We start from the raw sequence: 20,630 nt of genomic DNA on the forward strand, positions 1-20,630 counted from the left end.
CTCATCTTACATTTAAGAAAACAGCAGGATAGTGGCTAGCTGCCCAATGTCACCAGGCTGGTGAATGGTAGACTAGGACTCAAATCCTAGTCCAGCCCCAAAGCCCAAACTCGAATCTTCTCTCAACCAGGGGAGGAAATTAAAGGCTGTCCCCAACTATGAGGAAATGGGGACTCATCCTGAGGTGGGGGAGGGTTGCAGTATTCCTCCTTGTGTGTCACTAGGGGCCAGGTCGGTGCTTATGGGGGGGTGCCAAAGTCTGCACAGGGTCACCATGACAATCACCTGTGCCCCTTTGGACCTTGATTCTGGTTTTTCTAAGGAAAACCTGTCGACCTAAAAGAGCAAGACTTCCTTGAGCGAAGAAAAGTCCTCCTTCCTAAACCATGCCATGAAGTCTGGGGACCACACTTCCATCCCCTGTGGGCAGAAGAGTCCGTTCTTTGCAGCAGCAGGACGGCAAATCCCTAACCAGGAACGGCCACAGCAGCGGCCTCTGTCAGCTGTGGTGAGGTGGGCCCCGGGCAAGCCACAACAGCTCAGGCAGCAGTGTTTTACCAGACAAAGGTCTGGAGACGCAGGCTGCCAGGGGAAGGGGCCTTGAGCTGAGACGGGTTGGCAGTGGCTCCAGAGGTGAGCCAGCTCTAGGCCAGCAGGCATCCGAAGGGTCCCAGCCACTAATAGGGCTTAGTGGAGGCAGCCCCAGGCTGGAGGTGTTTATCTAGGAGGGAGTAAATTGCAGTGTTTAAGAGCAAGGGCTTTGGAGCCTGATTGCTGGGTTCAAATCCTGCCTCCCTCCCTACCCAACACTGACTTTAGACAAGCCAATTAACCTTCTGTGCCTCGATTTTCTTATCTGAAAAATGGGTATAATAATGCTGCTAATGGCTCTTTCCTAGGGCTGTTAGGAGGGTTAGACGAGAGAATGTATACAAAGCACTTAGAACAGTCCCTGGTACATTGCAAGTCTCTCAGTGTAAGCTTTGTAAGATAATTATCCACTTGACATAGGGTGAGCCATCTAGGACTGACAGGGGCAGAAGACAACAGGGGGTTTCCTGCTTCAGGTGCACATTCCCCCAGTAAGAAAATAAAGCAAAACCAGACAACAGAAAGACTGCTGGAGTTAGAACTCCAGCAAAAAACTGGAAAGAAGTTTCAGCATAGCACAGACCCTTAAACCTGCTCCCCTCCACCCCACCCTCAGGGTTCCTGCTGAAAGAGCTTGAAATAAGGATTCCGCAAAATGAGCAGCAGTGTGGGGGAGTGAGCCAAACATTTGACTAGGTGCCAGATGACTTGAGTACGAGTTGTAACCTTGAGTAAGTCACTGAATTGCTCTGAGCCTAAATTACCACATCTGTAAAATGAGTCAGTGGACTTTTTTTTTTTTGAAGGGGGGCAGTCTGCCCATCATCTTCCTGACTTCTTCTGGGAACTGTTTGTTTCCCACACCCCAACTGTTGTGACCTCCGTTTTCTTACATGACTCCACCTCCCTGGCCATAGTTGATTGGTCCAGAAGGGGGCACCTCACCCAAGATAGGCCAATCAGAGTGCTTCCTTGAGATTTTTGGTTTTGTTGTTGAACTGGAACTGGGAAAAGAGAGTCAGCGCTTCTGGATAGAGTGTATAGAGTGGGGCTCAGGACCACTTGGCAGTTCTGTTTCCACCATGTGAAGTCTAAGAAGCTAAAACATGCAGTGAAAAGAAAAAATCAGAGAGCATTCTGGTGACATTTGGGCAAGGTGTCTCTGGGACCACCCCTGCCTTGCCCACAGTTAAATGAGACACTCAGATTGATTCCAATTAATTCTCCCTTTTGCTTAACCTGCTTCAAGTTTGTTTTCTGTCATTTGCACGCCCCCCCAAATCCCTGATTGATACAGACTAATTTATTTCTAGGATTCCTTCTTTTTTTTTTTTTTTAAGATTTTATTTATTTATTTGAGAGAGTGAACAAGAGAACACAAGCAGGGGGAGAGCAGAGGGAGAAGCAGGCTCTCTGCTGAGCCAGGAGCCCGACACTGGGCTCGATCCCAGGATCCCAGGATCCCAGGATCATGACCTGAGCCAAAGGCAGACACTTAACTGACGGAGCCACCCAGGTGCCCTAGGATCCCTTTAACTCTAAATGTCTATGCTTTTATATAAACAATAGATGAATGGTGTTCAAATAGGGCTATGTGTCTGAACCTTGGATAGCTGTGTGAAATATCAAAGATTAGAAAAGAAGAAAGAAACCTCATTTAACTCACTTAAAAGTGTAGAATAAGTTCAACAGTCTTAATACCCTTTTATTATATCTAAATGAAAGAAATAAATAGGTCAAGAGCTGGTGTTTTGGTGAACTGTGAAGAAATCAGCCATTAAATTATAAAAATTGATTTCAAAACTGTTGACGTAGTGACCTGATTTTGAAATTGAATCCATTTTTCCTATGCCTAGTGTAACACAAGAGGGAGAATAGTAACTTTGGCTTCGTGAAGACCAAGAATTTAGAAAGACTTGATCACAATGTGGCAATTTTGGCCTCAATTCCCTAGTTTGTCTATTGTACCTAGTTAGTAATGAGTGATTGAAATCTTTTCTTTCTTTTGGCTTAAACAGCTAACGTAAATAGCTATGTAAATCTCTCGTTTCTGACTTCAATTCTAATCCATCCACCTGTCTGTGTAACATTAAAAATAACTTATATTTTAGCTTTCAATAAATAAGATTTTTTTTTATTTTGGCTTCTTCAGCATTAATGGATTTCAGTGTATAAAATTTTGCAATTTTTCCCACAGTAAGATAACTCAGGAATATCGGTGACCATAAATCTTTCTAATTCTAATGATCTTTTCTCTGTATTAAACTTGAGATGTACGCATATGTGTCTATTTTTATATCTGTAACTGTTCTTATTCTCCCCCAGTTAATTCTTGGTAATTCATGGTATGAAGGATGGTGTTTTCATATCATGTTGAAATCCACAGAAAATGATGAGATCTCATTTTTTGCTATTATTGTCATTTACATCTCCTCCCCAGAAGAAGATCCTAAATCAGAGCTTACGTGTATAATGCGGTACATGTACAGCAGTAAAACTACTTCGAGTTACAGAGACTCCCTGAACTCACTTTTTTTGGTTGAAGACCTTACAAGACGTAAAATCATAGCTAAGCAAGAGAAGTGAGAAGAGGGTAGGGGAGGCTGGAGCTTGTATAAACCACTACTAAGATGTTAATACATTTGATTAACAAAACCAAGGTGATGGGGGATGGATCTGGAATACCAGTGGTGCCCAATGCCTGGCTCTGACTCCCCAGATCGTCATCCAGAGCCTAGCAGGACCCTAGTTGTCAAGATCACCTCTCCTGAAAGGTAAGAGCCGTGTATCTGGAACGATTTTCACTTTATTCCCACTTGATATCCCCTGTGTACTCCTTCCCGTCAGGGAGTAACCAGCCACAGACGGAACTCTGCGATGTGGTGTGTGGTCTAACCCATAATACACGACAACCCCGTCACCCTCTTCTTTGTCCCTAGCCCTTCCCTACTTTAAACTACTGGCCAGGCCCCTCCTCGCCCTGCCCTCATGGCCACTGTGTCTTGACCACAGCATATCCTGCCTCCATTGACTATTTCTTTCCTTATGTCTTGGTGCCATCTCATTAAAATTAGAGGTTCCACGGAGGATTGGTTTCCTAGGAGACAGCGAGTGGGCGGAGTCTGCTCAGGGAGCGCTCCTGGACACTTGGCCGATCTTGGTCTCTAATCTTCTTCCACTCTGATTACTGTGTATGGCCACCGGTGCCCATCAGTTGTGCCTGATCTTGGTACAGTTCCTGCTCTGGCCCTGGCCAATTCGGCTTATTTTCGGTTCCCCTTTTCCACCCTTTCCTGTTTATACAACTAGAGAAAAATGCCCAGTTCCACCTGAGAGAAATACGTTCAATAGAAGACGTGAAGCCACGGTACATATCTGCAGAGTTCCATACCTTCACTTCTTAGATACATGTGTCCTAGAGGAAACAGAACCCCCACAGGCACCAGTGGTGGGTCTCTTGCATTTGGTTCAAGCCGAGTGTCAGAAGCCCGACAGACAATAGACCAGCACAGGATGGGCAAGTGATGGACTGCAGACTCCGCACAGGGGGATGAGTTCAGACTAATGTGCAAAATGTACTTTTGGTTCAATGTGGCAGACAGTTACCACAACAACGTTAGTCAACAAATATTGCAACTCCGTGTAGAGCTTCATACAACTTGCTGGAAATGTGTTAAATACTAAAGAAGTTACATTCAACGCTAGCATATGGATAGATGTATGGTCACGGAGGTAGACCTCTGTGGGAACTGTAGATCATTTTATAGTTACGGGGAGACACGGCTTTGTCACCACTGTTCACTTCTTTAGTCCCTCTTAGAATCTTTTATTCTCTTCCAGTGCACACTCAAATTTTCAGGAATTTGAGGAGCGCCTGGCTGGCTTGGTCCATAGAGCATGTGACTCTTGATCTTGGTGTTGTAAGTTCGAGCCCCATGTTGGGTGTAGAGAGTTCTTAAAAAGAAATCTTAAATAAATAAATAAATAAATAAATAAATAAGGCTCAAAGCGGTGGTCTTGTCATGTCGAGAGATAATAGGAAGGTCTACTGCTTGGATTCCTACTTTTTCAGGAATTTGAAAACTTCAGGAATTTGAAATTTTCAGGAAATTTCAAATTTTCAGAAATTTGAAAATGTGTCATGAGTATAAAAAAAGACACTGAATGATTAGAACATCCATGATTAATTGTTCCATATGGACTAAGAACCCGTAAAACCAAGAGAACTAGCATTGTTGGGTGAAGAGGAGCAGGAGAAAGAAGAGACTCTAGCATGTGTTTGGTGACACCCCTGCGGATCTATTTTCTGCAATGAGACATGCAGACAAAGCCCCAGACCCCTCAGGAGAGGCCCCCTTACCTATGATGAGAGGAAGGACTGCATCTGAGAAATTACTTGCTCATTCATTCATTTATTCATTCATTAAAAAAATTGAACCAATAAAAGTTTACCGGGAACATAGGGTATGCCACATAATGTGTCCTGGGCCATGGAGACACAATGATAGGAGAAATACTGTCTCTGCCTTCGCCGAGTATGTTATTCAGTCCAGGAGAAGGACAAAAACGAAGTAAACAGAGAAAACAGTGACAGGAGCTGATGTGTTATGAAGGAAACCAACAAGGGGATCAATTAGAATGTTGTGTGTTTGAGAGCCATCTGGGAAGGCCTCGCCAAGGACAGGACAACCTTCTAATTTTTCTTTCTCTCATCAGCTCTTCGCAGCCTGCAAAACAGCCTCTGAAGTTACATGGAGACTTCGGGGAGAGAAGCCCTCCGCGTTGCCCTGTATGAAGTAAGCTCTTTCTATTTTCCAAATGAATAAAGAATGGGATGGAATCGCCACTCATAACTTAATGAGGAGACCTCACGGTGTCTCAGAGATGAGAGAAGGACAGTCTACTGCTTAAGAGAACTGGGAGCAGGCAGTGTCAAAGAGGAAAAGGAGAGGATTTCGAAGACGATCACAAATGAATTGAAAACTTATATCCACACAAAATCTTGCACTGGGATGTTTATAGCAGTTTCATTCATAATTGCCCAAATTGGAGGCAACAAAGATACCCGTCAGTAGACCAATGAATAAAAAATTGTGGTACATCTGGACGGTGGAATATTATCCGGCACTGAAAAGAAATGAACGATAGACAGGGAGGAAACTTAGATGCATATTACTAAGTGAAAGAAACCAACCTGAAAAGGCAGGTATGATAGTGTATGACTCCAGCTCTATGACATTCTGGAAAAGGCAAGACTATGGACACATTAACATGATCAGTGGTTGCCAGGGGTGGTGGGGAGGGAGGGGTGAGTAGGTGGAGCACAGAGGATTTTAGGGCAGTGAAACTACTCTGCGTGATACTGTTACAGTGGATACATGTCAGTATACATTCGTCAAAATCCGTAGAATGTAGAACACCAAGAATAAACCCGAAGGTAAACTATGGACTTCGGGTGATTATTGTGTGTCAATATAGGTTCATAGATTGTGACCAAGTTATCACTCTGGTGCAGGCTTTTGATACAGGGGAGGCAGGATGTATGAGGAGGCAGGGCATACATGGAAAACCTCTGTATTTTCTACTCATTTTGCTGTGAATCTAAAAATGTTTTAAAAAATCGTCTATTTCCTAAAAATTCGAATGGAAACGTTTACATCAGTCATTGTGAGTCCAGCTCATGTGAGTCCACTCCTGAGAGATGGAGCCCCCACAGTGTGCCAGGTCTGTCCATCTCCCTGGACTGAAAGGGATGGACCCAGGTTGTTCTCCCTGCCTCCAGTGTTGTTCTTTTCTTTTCCACTGAAGAGTGGTTTCTCATCAGTTAAGGCCTGGGCATACTGAAACGTCCTTCCCTCTGTCTCCCTCCTTGGCTTGCGAAAGGACTCACTCTGTACTCCTCTAGTGATTGGCAGAGAGACGCCCTCCTCGCTGGTGGCCGCGTCACCTGGCTTGGCAGGTCATGGCTTCAGCGTGTCTCTCACCGGACTGTGGGTTCCTCGAGGGCAGGGATCATGTTTCGATCTCCCCAGCATCTCGCACATCAAAGCTGTCTAGAGAAGGGACAATATCCGACCTGCGTTTTAAAGCAGTTATGCCGGCAGTGATGTGGAGGAAGGCTTGAGGAGTGAGAGGCGAGGGGCACGGAGACCCCCCCAAACTGCTTAGCGGTGCTTCCACTGAACAACAATGAGGTTCATTGAGAAGTCAGCAGAAGGGCAAGGGGGAAGTGTAGGTAAAATCATTACACTTTAGTGGTGGGTTAGATGGTGGGGGAGAGACGAAGGAGGACTGGAAAACTGGGAACTTCTAGAGACTTCTAACTGGTCTTTTGGTATCAGGCCTTGCTCTCCTAAGAGCTATGTAGACTGTTCTCAGCACAGTGGCTGGTGAGTTGATTAAAAATTAGAATCATTTTCCTCTTCCACTCAAAACCTTTCATTCGCCTCGCTGTGGTGTCCCGGAGAAACACCGTTCTTCCAGTGCTCTGTGAGGTCCTGCCTGCTTGGCCTCATCCCCCTTCCTCTCTGGACTCAGTTCCCACTACCCTCTCCTCTGCTTCCTCCTGTTCCAGGCTCTTCGTGCTTGCTGTTCCCTCAGCCTGCAGTCTCTTCCCCTCGTTCATGCCCTCACTCCCTTCAGACCTGTGCTCAGCTGTCACCTCTTCCCTGAGGACTTCCAGGTCCCCCTATTTAAAACTGCAAAGCCTTTCCTCAATTCCCATGCTCCTTCCCCTCACTACACGACTCTTTTCCCTCTTGCTATCTAACATACTATATATTTTCGTTCCTCTTCCATCTGCCCAATTCAACTATAAGCGCCATAAGGACAGGAATTTTTGTCTGTTTTGTTCATAGCCCTAGCCCCGGAGCCTAGAGCAGGCCTTATCCAGCATGTAGTTGAATAAATGCTCAGTAAACACTGGTTGGTTCGTGGAGTGGTTTTTCATGACTGATCTCCTGAACAGGCCGTAAGGACCCCTTCTGTCCCCAGCAGCACCCAGCAGGTGGTGGCTATGTGGCGGAAGACCGAGTGGACCCTGGGGGGTGGGACCTTTCCAGCATTCTGGACCTGACCCCTCCCCCCACTAGGGCTCCTTTGATCTCATTTGCTCACAACTTCCTGACCTGCTTACCCCCGACAGGAACAGGGTCTGCATGGGCAACAAGTTGGTGTCCTGTGAAGAATAAGCCCATAGAACACAGTTCAGCTGCGCAGGCAGCACTGAAGACCAGAGTCACTGATGAGGCCAAGATCAGGTTAGATTTCCCCCTCGGTAAATGAAGCAGATAAAGTCTACCTTGCAAAGTCGTTGTAAGAATCAGGTTTAAGGAATGGCATGGCATCATGGTAGTGCTTGTACATAGCATGAGCCCAACGAATGAGGGCCAACGGGTGGTGGAGTGGGCTCAGCACTCCCACCCACCATCCAGGGCAATGAAGATGGAACCCATGATGAAGCCCAAGGCCACATGACAGCCTTACCTGCTGCAGGTTCTGAGGTCACAGTTATTTCTCCAGGCTGCAAGACCTTGCCAAGACCCACTCAGGCATTTCAAGCAGCTTGTTTCCTTCCTCATCCAGCAGCATCGATGACTTTAGACATCAAACATTAGAAGAATGCATCTGTGTCATACTTTAAAGCTGATTAGGACTGGGTCCAAAAATAATGTCAAAAGAATTCCCCAGTTCCCAGATAATAGCCGCTGTTGTGTGCTGTTGTAATACGACAATTAAAACGAGAGGGGGGCTGCCATCTTGCTGACAGAATGAATTCTCCTCTTGACAGACGGAGGGAAAGTGGGGTCTCCACCACCGGTGAACTTCAAAGCAAGCCAATCATCAATCAACCCCAGGAAAGCCTGTATTTTGACGCTGCCTAACTTTTCCTCTCAAAGTTTTCCTTTTCCTTTCCTCTCTTTTGCGTTTCAAAATTTCCCCTCCAGTGATTACTTCCGTTTGGACTCTCCCTGTTATTCCACTTCCTGTTTGCCTACTTTTTGTTCTGCTGTGTTTGCTTCTCTCCTCGCCTGGTGCACTTGGCCTTCAGTGAGTTCCTCTATTTCATCTCCTGCCCACCCCACAGCCCTTCCGAGGAAGATTTTAAGTTCCTAAGCTCCTCACCCCTCCTGGGTTGTAGCTCTTTGGGCCTTTACAGTACAGTTGATAACACCTTGGCTCAAAAAGTTTCTAGTGACCCTTTCCCACTAAGTCCACTGAGTTTAGAGGAAGCCTTGGTTCCCTCCAGTTAACGGCTAAGGGCTTGGAGAGACTCTGGGACCAGGAAAAGGGCATGCTCAGTGCATCCTTGCTCCCTTACGGCCCTTGAAGAGTTAACTTGCAAACAGCCCTCAGGAATACGAAGGAGAGACTGAAATACCAGGGAAAAGAAAGTGCTCTGTGTGCTGCCTTCTTCTCGAGAAGAGTGATGAGGCCAAGAGAGCTCAGAAGACTTGGCAGCTGTGGATAACCCATCGGCCTCAGGCCACAGGCTTGATACGGGGATCCTGCCACTTCTTCTCCTGTTGTGTACCCCAACCCCAATGACCCCGAGCGTTCAACCGCTCCAACCTCTTGGCAAACACGACACCCTCGACAGAGTTGGACCTTGGCCCACTGCTTCTCAGTTGCCAACCAGCCAAGAGAACACCTGCTTTTCATTCTCTTCGGGGGAAGTGTGAATTTTTCCCGTGGGGCTGTAACCTGCGCTTGTGCCATAACCCTTCTCCCTGTTTGCTTTTCTGACATCTTCTAACCTAACTCCAGAAGGTGTCCAAGGGAGCCCCAGCATCTGCTCCTCACGGCCCAGATCACCCTCGAGATTTTGCAGCCAGTCAGGGAGGGTCTGCGGCAGATGACGTTGCTGCTATGGTTTTGTTTTCCTTTGTCTACGTTGGGCTGGCATAAACACTTCTGAAAAACGGTCTGCAGCTAATGCCTTTTCGTTTGGTTCCCTTTAACGAGGGGTTTATAAAACGACTCTTACTATGCAGAACACATGTTGTAAGTATACAGTTACTTGACGGATTGAAAGAGTGCTGAGGAAAGCAGAACACATGTTTCAAAATATTCCTGAAATGCATAATTACCCCGTGGACCGATCGGGGACATAATATACATTTTAATACACCATTTAATTGCTGTTTACCTAGGAGACAGGAACCTTTCTGGTCTCTTGGGCTAAACTACAGGTTTTTAGAAACTGTCTAAACACATATTTACTTGATTCATGTTGGTCTCTTGGGTGAAGAATCCTTTTCCAAAGAAGTGGTGGTACGTGCAGAACAAGAGAATTAAAGGCTCTGAGGCAGTGGCTACCAATGACAAGACAAAGGCTTTATCGTCCATGATTCAGGGACCACAGTCCTAAAGGAATAGGCTGAACCCAAGAGCCCTAAAAATAATGCACCCCAGTAATTCGACATCATTGAAACTCACCCTCTCCCAACACCTGCATATTTTTTCATCATAACCCTTTCTGATAAAAACGTGTACGTTGCATCACAGGGGCTTCTTCAAGAAAGAACATTGAGATAACAGCTGGAGAACTCCACCTCTAGAACCCAAGTCCAAGGGAGAGCTCCTTATCTCTCTCCTCCCAAAACCTGCTTCTCCTCACATGTCCCTGCTCTCAGCAAATGGCACCAAATATCCCCCCCAGCACTCATGTCAGAAACCAAGTGCCGTCTTTTACTCTTTCCTCCCTCCCTCTTACATCATCCAGTCAGAAACTGTTTGGCCATATTATTTAGCTTCTCTGTGCTGTCCGTAAACCCAGGATCATGGTAGTACAGACCTCATGAGGTGGTCACTGTAAGCTTTAAATGTCAATATTCAGGACAGGTCTTAGCACACAGTAAGTGCTGGGTATGTTCTCCTTTTTCCTTCTCTCTCCATATTTAATATTTCTAGATTCTGCCCACTTCTCTCTATCACCACAGCCAATGCCCTCAGTCAAGCTGCCATTCTCTCTCACCTGCATTCCAAACTGGTTTTTGAGCATTCACTCTTTCTGACCCTACTCAGCCCCATTCCAACCCATTCTTCATGAGGAAGCCGGAGCTCTCTCTCACATTCAATGCTGAGGGTGGCGTGCCTAAGCCTAAAAGTCATCCACAACTCCTCCATCATTCTTAGGATAAAGACCAACTTTTATAAAACGGCTTTCAAGGCCCTTTGTGAACTGGCCCCAGCTCCCACTCCAGGCCTGAGTTCTAGAAGGTTGTGGTTATCAGAAGTCTGACTTCAGCCTAAGTGACACAAAACTGTATGCATGAAGCATGACAAAGTCTGGTCCCCTTCCTGACAACAAGGGGACCCTCTCAACATGATGGTGTTAAGAGAACCAGGAAAACTTTGCTGTCTCCCCTAAATTCTTCTCCTATCCAAAGCTTGAGATTCCACCGTTAGTATTCCTGGCCTCTTAGAGCAACAGTCCCCCTGACAGGGGCAATACTTTAAGCTCCTTTCTTATCTTTGGTAGATACCTGACTTCTCATAACAGAGTACAAAAAAGTTTGGCTCCTGGCCCAAGACATATCTGGGCACGGGTTGACAAGAGCTGGCCACCTTGTCTAAATGACAAACCACAGCTACCCAGGGAAAAAACCCTCCGACTTGTGAGGGAAGTGGACCTGTTTCCTCCGAGGAGAGAGAATCAGAAAGAGCCACAGGAGAATGGTTCTCAAACTTGAGCACATGTCAGACTTACCCAGGAGGTTTGTTCGAACACATCGTGGGTCCCATCCCAGAGATTCGGATTCAGCTGGTCTGGGGTGGAGCAGCCTCCTAGCTCACCAGGCCTGTGAGAAACCACCTGGAACCTCTGACCACCTCCATCCTGAGACCATGGCGTCTCTGTGGCCAACATTGCGGCAACCCTTTTGCTTTCTTTGCTTTGTTTGCCCTCAAGGCGGTGAGGCCTAAAGCAACTAGGTCAAGGAGCGAAGACTGCAAGATGACAGGCCAGGAGGCCAGCTTTGGCCATCATGTGACCATGAGCTGGGCTCCCCAGAAGTAGCCACACCGAGGGATTGCTGAGACAACGGAGGCCTTCTTTCCCGGCACCGCAGAGCGACTCATTCTGCCCTGGGCAAACCCTTAGCTTCCAAAGGTCTAGGGTCGGACCACAAGCCTCCAATTCTCTGGAGCGAATGCCTCTCTACTCCGCTAACAACCGCCAGCGTCTGTGTCTGTGTCGATCAGCAGGGGCTGCTCAGCTCACATGGGAGTTCTGCTCTCCATAAGGAAGACCGAAGACACGGGGCTGAGGGCCCACGTTATGGGCTATTTTCACCTGCACGTGCATAAGAGAAGGTTTCAATGGTAGGAAGGTAGGCAAGGGGGAAACTGAGTGGGACAGAGCTTCCTAGAAGGTACGCACCTGGGGAATACGAACAGACGGGAAGGGGAGGTAGTTCCTCTATGACATCTGTTTCCATGGTAAAGGTCCAGAAGGGGAGCAGAGGCCTCCTTGGTACCAAGCCCCTGCTGTCTGCTCCAGGCCACCGGGGAGACCCAGAAGGAAAGGTTGATTATAAAGACTTTCTATTGGCTGTAACCACAGAGAGAAGGAGTATCCAGCTGCAGGCCCAGGGAAGCGTCCAAAACGCTTTGTGACCGTAGATTTTTAGGCAGAAGGTGCCAGGTAAGGCCAGCTTATCTGAGCAGGGGTGACAGATGCTGGGCCAAACCCACAGATGCTGGGCCAAATTTAGAGGCAGAGAGAAGGTAGGGACCAAGGGGCAGGTGCCAAGGGACTGGGACCAGGGCAGGTGCAACCGCTGGGATGGAATTGAGGGCCCCCTCCCCACACAAGCTGGGGCAGCTGAAGCCATGGGCTCTACAAGCCAGCCAGCAGTCCGGTAACCAGGGAGACCACTTCAGTTTCCAGGGAAGTCTAAGAGGTCGTGATGCAAAAGTTAAGCTGGTCCGTGCAACAGCTGATTAGTTCCCAGTGGAAGAGCTGTGTGACAAGATTTCCAAGGATGTCGATGTGATAGCAAAGGATGGTAGCAAAGATTGAGGTCCAGGTGGTGGTCATCTGGGTTCAAACTCTAGCTCAGCCACTCACCAGCTGTGTGACCTCGGACCAGTCACTTGAGCTCCCTGTGAATATTTGTCATCATTTAGAGAGGAAAATAATAATACCTAACTGATAAGGTGGTGTGAGAATGACATGAAATACAAAATCTGGAAAGTGCTTGGCCCCTTGCCCAGCATAGCATGAACGCTGAGTTTATTATTATTATTGACAAGCAATGATGTCTGTGATATATTATTAAGTGAATAAATACAACACATATATGGCACAGTCCAATCTATGTAGAAAGGAACCACTATATTTCCCTCTGTGTGTGTGTGTTTATGAACACGTGAAGAGAAGTCAGGAAGGGTCAAATTGTTAACGGTGGTTAATTCTGGGGAGCGGAATTGGGGAAGTAGGTGAAAGGGGGTGTGGCCATTTCACTAACAAGTGTCTGGACTGTTTGGGCATTTCAGGGGTGAGGAGGGTAATGGGTGTGACAGTGGAAGGCATCCGGTCTTCAGAGGCTGCGAACCGCAAACAGGCCTTTGCCAAGGCTTCGGTATTGATGTATTGGTCCCAGAACCTCACGTGTGTGCTCGGGCAGCGCTCACTGAGCTTTCTCACTCTGGGTGAAACTGTTCTCAAGGCACACACAGCCCGCCACCTCCTGCCTTTGCTTAGTGGCCGTCTTTTCCCCACGGCCAGGGCTCCCCTTGGCCCCAGCCAGGGCATAGCCCAGTTCAGGCTCCACACCGGTCTAGAAGCAAGCCAGGAAAACCTGAAGAGCTAGAGATGAATTCTTTGGTGCTCAGCGTTGAGCGAGGTTCACTGTATTGACCAGAGTTTCCTGATTCTGATTGCTGAATGAGGCAAAGGCCATTTTCTCCTTCTTCCTCTCAGCACTGAGCACCCCTGTAACAGGCTGGATGATACATGGCCCCTCCCCAGCCCAAAGATCAAGTTCTAATCCCTGGAATTTCTAAGTGTTCCCTTACTTGGGAAAAAGGTCTTTGCAGATGTGATTAAGGATCTCAATGACCTGGGTGGGCCCTCAAAATGCAATTACATGTATCCTTATAAAAGAGAGACAGAGGGAAATTTATACGTGGGCAGAAGGTAAGGCAGTCCCATTCCAGAGGCAGGCACAAACCATGGAAGACTGGAAGGCCGCAGGCATCAGAAGTTGCAAGAAGCAAGGAAGGCATCCTCCCCTGGGAGCTTCCACAGGGACACCCGCCCTCACACCTTGATTCCAGCCCAGTGATATTGATTTTGGACTTCTGGCCTCCAGAACTGTAAGAGGATACATTCCTGTTGTTTGAAATCACCAAGTTTTTGGTAACGTGTTACAGCAGCCACAAGAACTGACTACCCCCAGCCTCCTCCCTGGGTTCGAGCTGGGCACATGGCCACGTTGGTAGGGGTGACATCTCCCAGTCCCTCTGACAACTGGGAGCAGCCACGCGATGACATTTGGCCCATGAGCAGAAGTGATGTGTGTAACTTCCTGAGTTTCACAATAAAGTTTCTCACCCTCCGTGTTCTCTTTCCCCTTCCACAGCCTGGAATGCCATCACGGTGCCAGGCAGCATGCTGTGGCTGAGAGGGGAGGACAGCTGGACGAGCCGTCTAGACACGAAGGTAGACACAGTGAGCAGAGGGTTCCTGGGGCCCCGGACAAGCTCATGGAGCTGTGGCGTCCTTCCCATTCCGCAGCTGCATGAGACAGGAATGAGATTCCGTATCACTGAAGGCGTGCTAGGGCGGGTATCTTTGTTACAGCAGCTTTACCCAGCTCATACTCCAACTAAAACATTGGGATTCGGTCTTGTTCTGATAACCAGAGCCTCTACCTGCCTACAGGTCCTCCCTACAGCTCATGCCTGGGTCCTGGCTCCTGCTGACCTACCTCCCCAGTGTAGACGACCATCTGCCTGGATTTCTGAATATCACCAACCAGGATTTTTGACTGCCATACTTTGCTTGACGTTTGGGACACCTCCACTGCTCTGTGTGGGGCTGCCCACCACAGACTCTTTGCTGGTACTACCAAAGGTTGTACCACACCATACCTTCCAGATGCCAAGCTCTACCTTCACTGCCCCTTCAGCCGGTTGGGTCTCCCCGGAGCCTGTCTACTCCAGGAGGTAAATTTGCTTCTAGGTCCTGACTCCTCCTTGTCACCCTGTCCTGTAGCAATTAGCTAGACCACACCTGGCTATGTCCTGAGATACGTGGGGGAAGGGTGCCTGGCTCCTGGCAGAAAACACACGTAACTGCCAAGTCTTCCCTGACGCCCTCCCTAGCTAACCCCAGAGCAGCCCGGAGCTTCTGCATGCAGTGCAAGCCAGCAGATGACCACGCTGGGCTTTCGTGACAGAGATACATGGCATTGTTTGGTGACTTACACTTACGTTTGTTTTCCTTCACACAACTTTACAATTGATAATGTGTATCATCAAATACGATGTTGGCCTGAGGATGTATAACCGTTTCAGGAACACACATGTTAAGTTCGGACCGTGCACAGGTTTAACTGCAGGTGAAGAATCACCGGTGAGAAATGCATTTGATTAACTCTGAGGCGCAGAAGGAACCTCATCCGGTGTCCTGGATTAGGCAGCTACTGTTTATTTATGCAAAGGGTAAGAGAAAGTCATTAAAGCCCCCATTCCTGGTAATTGTCTCAGAAATTGCATTCCCTGGCCTAGCAATTAGTTTTATACAAAGCGAGAAGATATTTGGGTTAATAACCTTGAGTTTTTATGACTCAATCAATATTTTGGTGGCTGCAGGCGGCTTTGCTACTGTAAATTTTGAGTACAGTGCTTGTGGGGTGTATAAATATTTAGCTAGCCATTGAAGCATCAATTAATGAAATCATTTCTTCTGTTCTTTAATTTAGAAGATACCGTTGGCAGTGTAGCGGTCTGAGGTGTTTATTTTAGCTGCTGTCATAAATGCGGAAACTAAACCGCTGTTGTGCTGTATGGTTTATTACTGTGTCCGTTTGCATATCCATATTGCAGGCCTCTCTTTTAGACCCGTCTCCTTCCGACGGATCTCGAATGACCTAGTCACCTGCTTCGGATGGTCTCGATCTGATTTTAACTTTGCCATCATGCTTCTCTGTTGTAACATCTGTAGTATTGTGTGTGTGTGTGTGTGTGTGTGTGTGTGTTTATGTGTGTGTGTGCGTGCGTGTTTTAATATCACAGATGTAGTAGGAGTCAAAACCAGGACTGATTACTAAGTCCTTCCTTTTAGAATGGGATGCTTTAAAAAAAAAAAAAAAACCTAGATAATCAGAGTCCAAACTATAGCTATTCAATACCTAAACAGTCAAGTAAAGTGAAGCCTTCTTTCAACTGGATGTTTTCTCTAAACCAAGCTTTCCCAAAATGTGTTCCTCGGAATGTGTATTCCTGGGGTGCTAAACGGATTTTCTATTTTGTGTCTATTTGGAAAGTCAAGCGGAAAAAAAAAAAAAGGTGGTTCAATCCAAGTATTAGTATCTTCACAGCCCAGAGACATCTTGAGGGTGGAGGACTGAACATATTCTGCCCAGTATTTTTCAGGCTGAATTATTAAGAAGGTTTCAATTCTCTAACGGTGTTTTAGAAAAGAACAATCAACGATTGTACCTTTTTCTAATATGTGTGTGCTTCGTCCTGGCACTCGCTTATGAAACTGAGTCAATAAAATAATCAGAGTTCCAATGGTCTTCACTAAAAAAGGGGGCCTTGATTTTTTAGATAATCAGCAGTATTGAATATGAGCTGAATATAAAATTATATTAAGAAAATGTTTTAAGCTTGTTGGGTGTGATAATCACACTTTCTATAAGAAAATCTCCCCCTTGTTTGGAGATGCACACTAAAGTATTATTTAAAGGTAGAATATCATGCTGTCTGGAATTTCCTTTAAAATACTTTAGCTAGAAAGGAAGGGGGAGAAACGCGGTCATGGACAGAACACATAGGATAGAATAGTGATAGTCGTCGAAGCTGGGTAATGAGTATATAAAAGATCCTATAGTTTCCACTTTTATTTACATTCAACAATTTTTATAATGAAAAAAAAAAGTTCTGCGGTCAAATAAGTCTGAAAAATCCAAGCTTTACTAAAATAAAAATTAAACATGTTTCTTTACCTTAGGCCTTCTCAGGACCTTTACATGTTAGTGTGTGTATGTAGTCTTTCGTTTATTTGCTTTTTTTCCCTTTTTCTGCAAAGCATATTAAAAGAACTTAAAAGTTCTGGGGCGCCTGGGTGGCACAGCGGTTAAGCGTCTGCTTTCGGCTCAGGGCATGATCCCGGCGTTATGGGATCAAGCCCCACATCAGGCTCCTCCACTGGGAATCTGCTTCTTCCTCTCCCGCTCCCCCTGCTTGTGTTCCCTCTCTCGCTGGCTGTCTCTCTCTCTGTCAGATAAATAAATAAAAATTAAAAAAAAAAAAAGAACTTAAAAGTTCTGCCAAATACGCTAATATATTTTAGGAAATACTGGCCTATCTCTACCTAACAACCAGTGTGGACTGAATTGCCTGCCCTGACCATTACTGGAGTTCACGATGAGAGTGAAGGTTTTTCTCCCTCCCTGTGTCTCCACCCACATCAGTCCCAGGCAGCCGAATCCTGGGGTTGAGCCTTAGGAATATCAGATGGGCTGAGGTTTGGACCTTGGCTCAGCCACTTACTAGCTCTCTAATCTTTGCCCCTCAGTTCCTCCATCTATAAAATGGGTATAATCACAGTACCTACCTCGCCGGGTTGTCATATAGAATAAATGAGATAATGCCTGTAAAGCCTTTCATACACTGCCTGGCATATGGTAAGTCTTCAACAAATCGGAGATATGATTGCTATAATCCCTTCTGTAAAGCCCAGCTTAGATCATATCCTCTTTGTGAAGCCTTCTGGGCTTCCTTTGCACAGAATCAATTCCCTTTTCTTCTGTATTCCATTTCATGCCTTTAATGTGTAATTCATTATAAATGCCCTGAGGAGAGGGACCATGCCTTATTCATCTCTGCATTACAGCCGCCTTCTAACAGGCCATCGGACCCTGAGGATGAGAAATGGGCTCATTCCAGCAGATTCAGCTTCCTTCAGGCCCTTGGAAGACCCATACAAAAATGTCATTTACATAGCATTGCTCAGCCTCAAGAGAAGCTGAGAAAAGTAGTCTTCATTCCAGACCTCTCTAATGCTCTATCTATGTACCATCTAGGTATCTGTCTTCCATGTCTGTCTGTCTATCTATCTACCTGTCTATCTATCTGTCTATCTATCTACCTGTCTATCTATCCATCATCTATCTATCTATCTATCATCTATCTATCTATCATCTGTCTATCTATCTATCTATCTATCTATCTATCTATCTATCTATCATCTGTCTATCTGAGATGAAGCCAAAGGGTCAAGGCTAGTCCTGCAAAAAGCCCATTGCCTGCTCTCTGATGAGTGGAATAGACTCTCACTGCCTTTAATATAGTGATTTCAGGATAAAAAAACAACAGCTTTCTGATGTTATTAATATCATTGGGCCTTTGTCACACTTGAAAACATTTTTGACTCGACGCACTTGAATACTATTTAGAAAAAAGCCTTCAAGGAAAAAATAACATAACTGCGTCTGTAGCAGTAACGTCCCCACTGAGGCACAGCGAGCACACACACTGAGCATCTCGACAGGAAAACATGCAGATGTTTACTTTGGCAACAGACAGGTTTCACAGCTGGTACCTCCCAGGTCCAGGCTACAGAGTCGGACGTCTCCCAAAAGCACGTGCAGGCAGCAGTATGAAACCCTCGACTTGATCAGCTTATACCTGTTTCGTGAGCACGAGCAGAGTTTTCTGCCAATTCCTAAGCATCTTCTCATTTGGTTTTCCTGATGTGATATGTGAGTGAGAAATCGGGTTAATCCAATAGTGAGGACAAGCAAGTAACAGCGAAAAACCTGATCTGAATCAGGTTTGGGCAGACAAGGCTTTACTGACTATCTTTTCTTTCTCAGTTCAGGTAGAAAGGAGTTGATACAATCAAGGACATGCAACTCTTCAGTTCCTAACTAATGCGTGGAGAAAAACAAAAATTCACCGATGATCTAGAACCATCATATTGACTGTCAGATTTCCCTTCCTCTTTTGATGAGATTTCACCCAGTTGGCAAACAAGTATAAACAAGGATTACTTGTCCATTTTCCCTTTGCCCCCTTTCCCTTCTCACTTAGGACATTTCTTCTTACTGAAATTAATAAAGAATATTAATGGAGTATTCACTGTTCAATGTAAGAAAGACAAACTATATGAGGGCACTGTCCTCACTGAGTTTGGTTTACAATCCAGTTGGTTTCATTTGTAGCTTTTGTGCATTTTAACCGGATAGGGGCATACTATATAACTACTGTGTACACCTCGGTTTTTACTTGGATATCATAGAAAGGGTTCCATATTTGTATATATTAAAATATGGAATATCAGGAATATGGGATATTCCTACAACGGGAATATGCCATAGTCGCAGATAGGAATATGGAATTCAAAAGAATTGAACTACCTCATTCTTTTTTAAACAGCTACATACTGCTCCATTGTATGAAAATACCGCAATTTACTTCACCAGTCCCTGAATGATGCATATTAAATCTTTTGCTGTTACAAATAATGCTGCAATGAATAACTGTATGTTTTCTGTTTCCCACCTGGGCAAATATATCTGTAGGATAAATACCTAAAAGTTGAACTGCTAGGTTGAATTGCAGAGAACATGTGGTCTTGTGATTTGGTAACTATTATAATCAAGTAGCTATTGTCAAACTGTCTTCCGTGAAAGAAGACAATTTAAATACTCCATAAACACTTCTATATTTGCTCTCATATCTTTGGCACTTTACTGTTGAATGCCTTCATCAAGAGAGGAAATTACCAAATTTTGTGAATTTTGCCAATTGGAAAGATAAAAAAAAAGTCACCTCATTTTTAATTCGCATTTATTTTATTATGAATGAGGGTGAGTACTTTTCATATGTGCAGCAGATATTTAGGTCTACTTCTGGATCCTCTGTTCTGTTTCATTGATCTGTCTGTTACTGTCTTTTTCAGAATTAAGAAGGACGATTCTCAATTGAAAGAGAAGGTAGAACAGCTGAGCTCTACCACAGACTAGCTAGCTTGAATGAATGCCTTCGTCTCTTTGATCTTAGATCCTCCAGCAGGAGTGTTGGATCTGAGGAGTTCATTTACTCAACGTCTGTTTTGTTGAGCACTGGGCAGCGCCCTGGGGCTGGAAAGGAGAGCCAAAGCGGATGCTGTCTCTGCTCTCATGGAGTTTACAGTCAGTGTGGGGAGGGGGTAGACACAAGTCAAATCCTGACACAGGTTGTTGAGAGTCCCTAGCAACGGAAACAGGAGAAGTGGGGGAGGAGGAGGGGGGAGAGGGCCATAGAGATTTCCTTTGGAAGGAAGTGGAGGAAGTGAAACAGATCTGCTGGGGAAAGAGTTAGCCAGGTGAAGGGGCTGGGGCGTGGAAAGGAAGAGTTTTCCAGATAAACTTTCTGGCATGTGAGGATTTGGCATGAATAGAAAACTCTCTACTGTAGCTGGAGATAGAAAAATGACAGGAAAGTGGTAGGAGATGAGAGAGGCTGCAGAAGTAGATAGGAATCAATCCATGTAGAGTCTTAGATAAATATTTTGGTCTTTATCCTAAACATTTGTCTTATCTGGATCCTCTAGGAAGTCAATTCTGAATTAAGGACTAAAGCAGTGTGTTTGTTCAGCACATAGAATTTCTCCAGAAAGCTTATAAGGAAAACCATATTTCAGAGCTGTTCTTATCAGGGAGAAAGATCTGCCTGGTGTTCTCCCATCTTCCATTGCCCGTTGTTCATGTCTCACTCTACAGAAAGCGAATTCCCCTGTGCTTCCAGAGTACATCACCCAGGCCTTCAGTGGTCATGCCCAAGGTGTGGCATTTCATCCAAACCTGGAAGTTGAGGCA

This window comes from Ursus arctos, unplaced genomic scaffold (genome assembly GCF_023065955.2).
Source record: "Ursus arctos isolate Adak ecotype North America unplaced genomic scaffold, UrsArc2.0 scaffold_8, whole genome shotgun sequence".
NCBI classification, from domain to species: Eukaryota; Metazoa; Chordata; class Mammalia; order Carnivora; family Ursidae; genus Ursus; species Ursus arctos.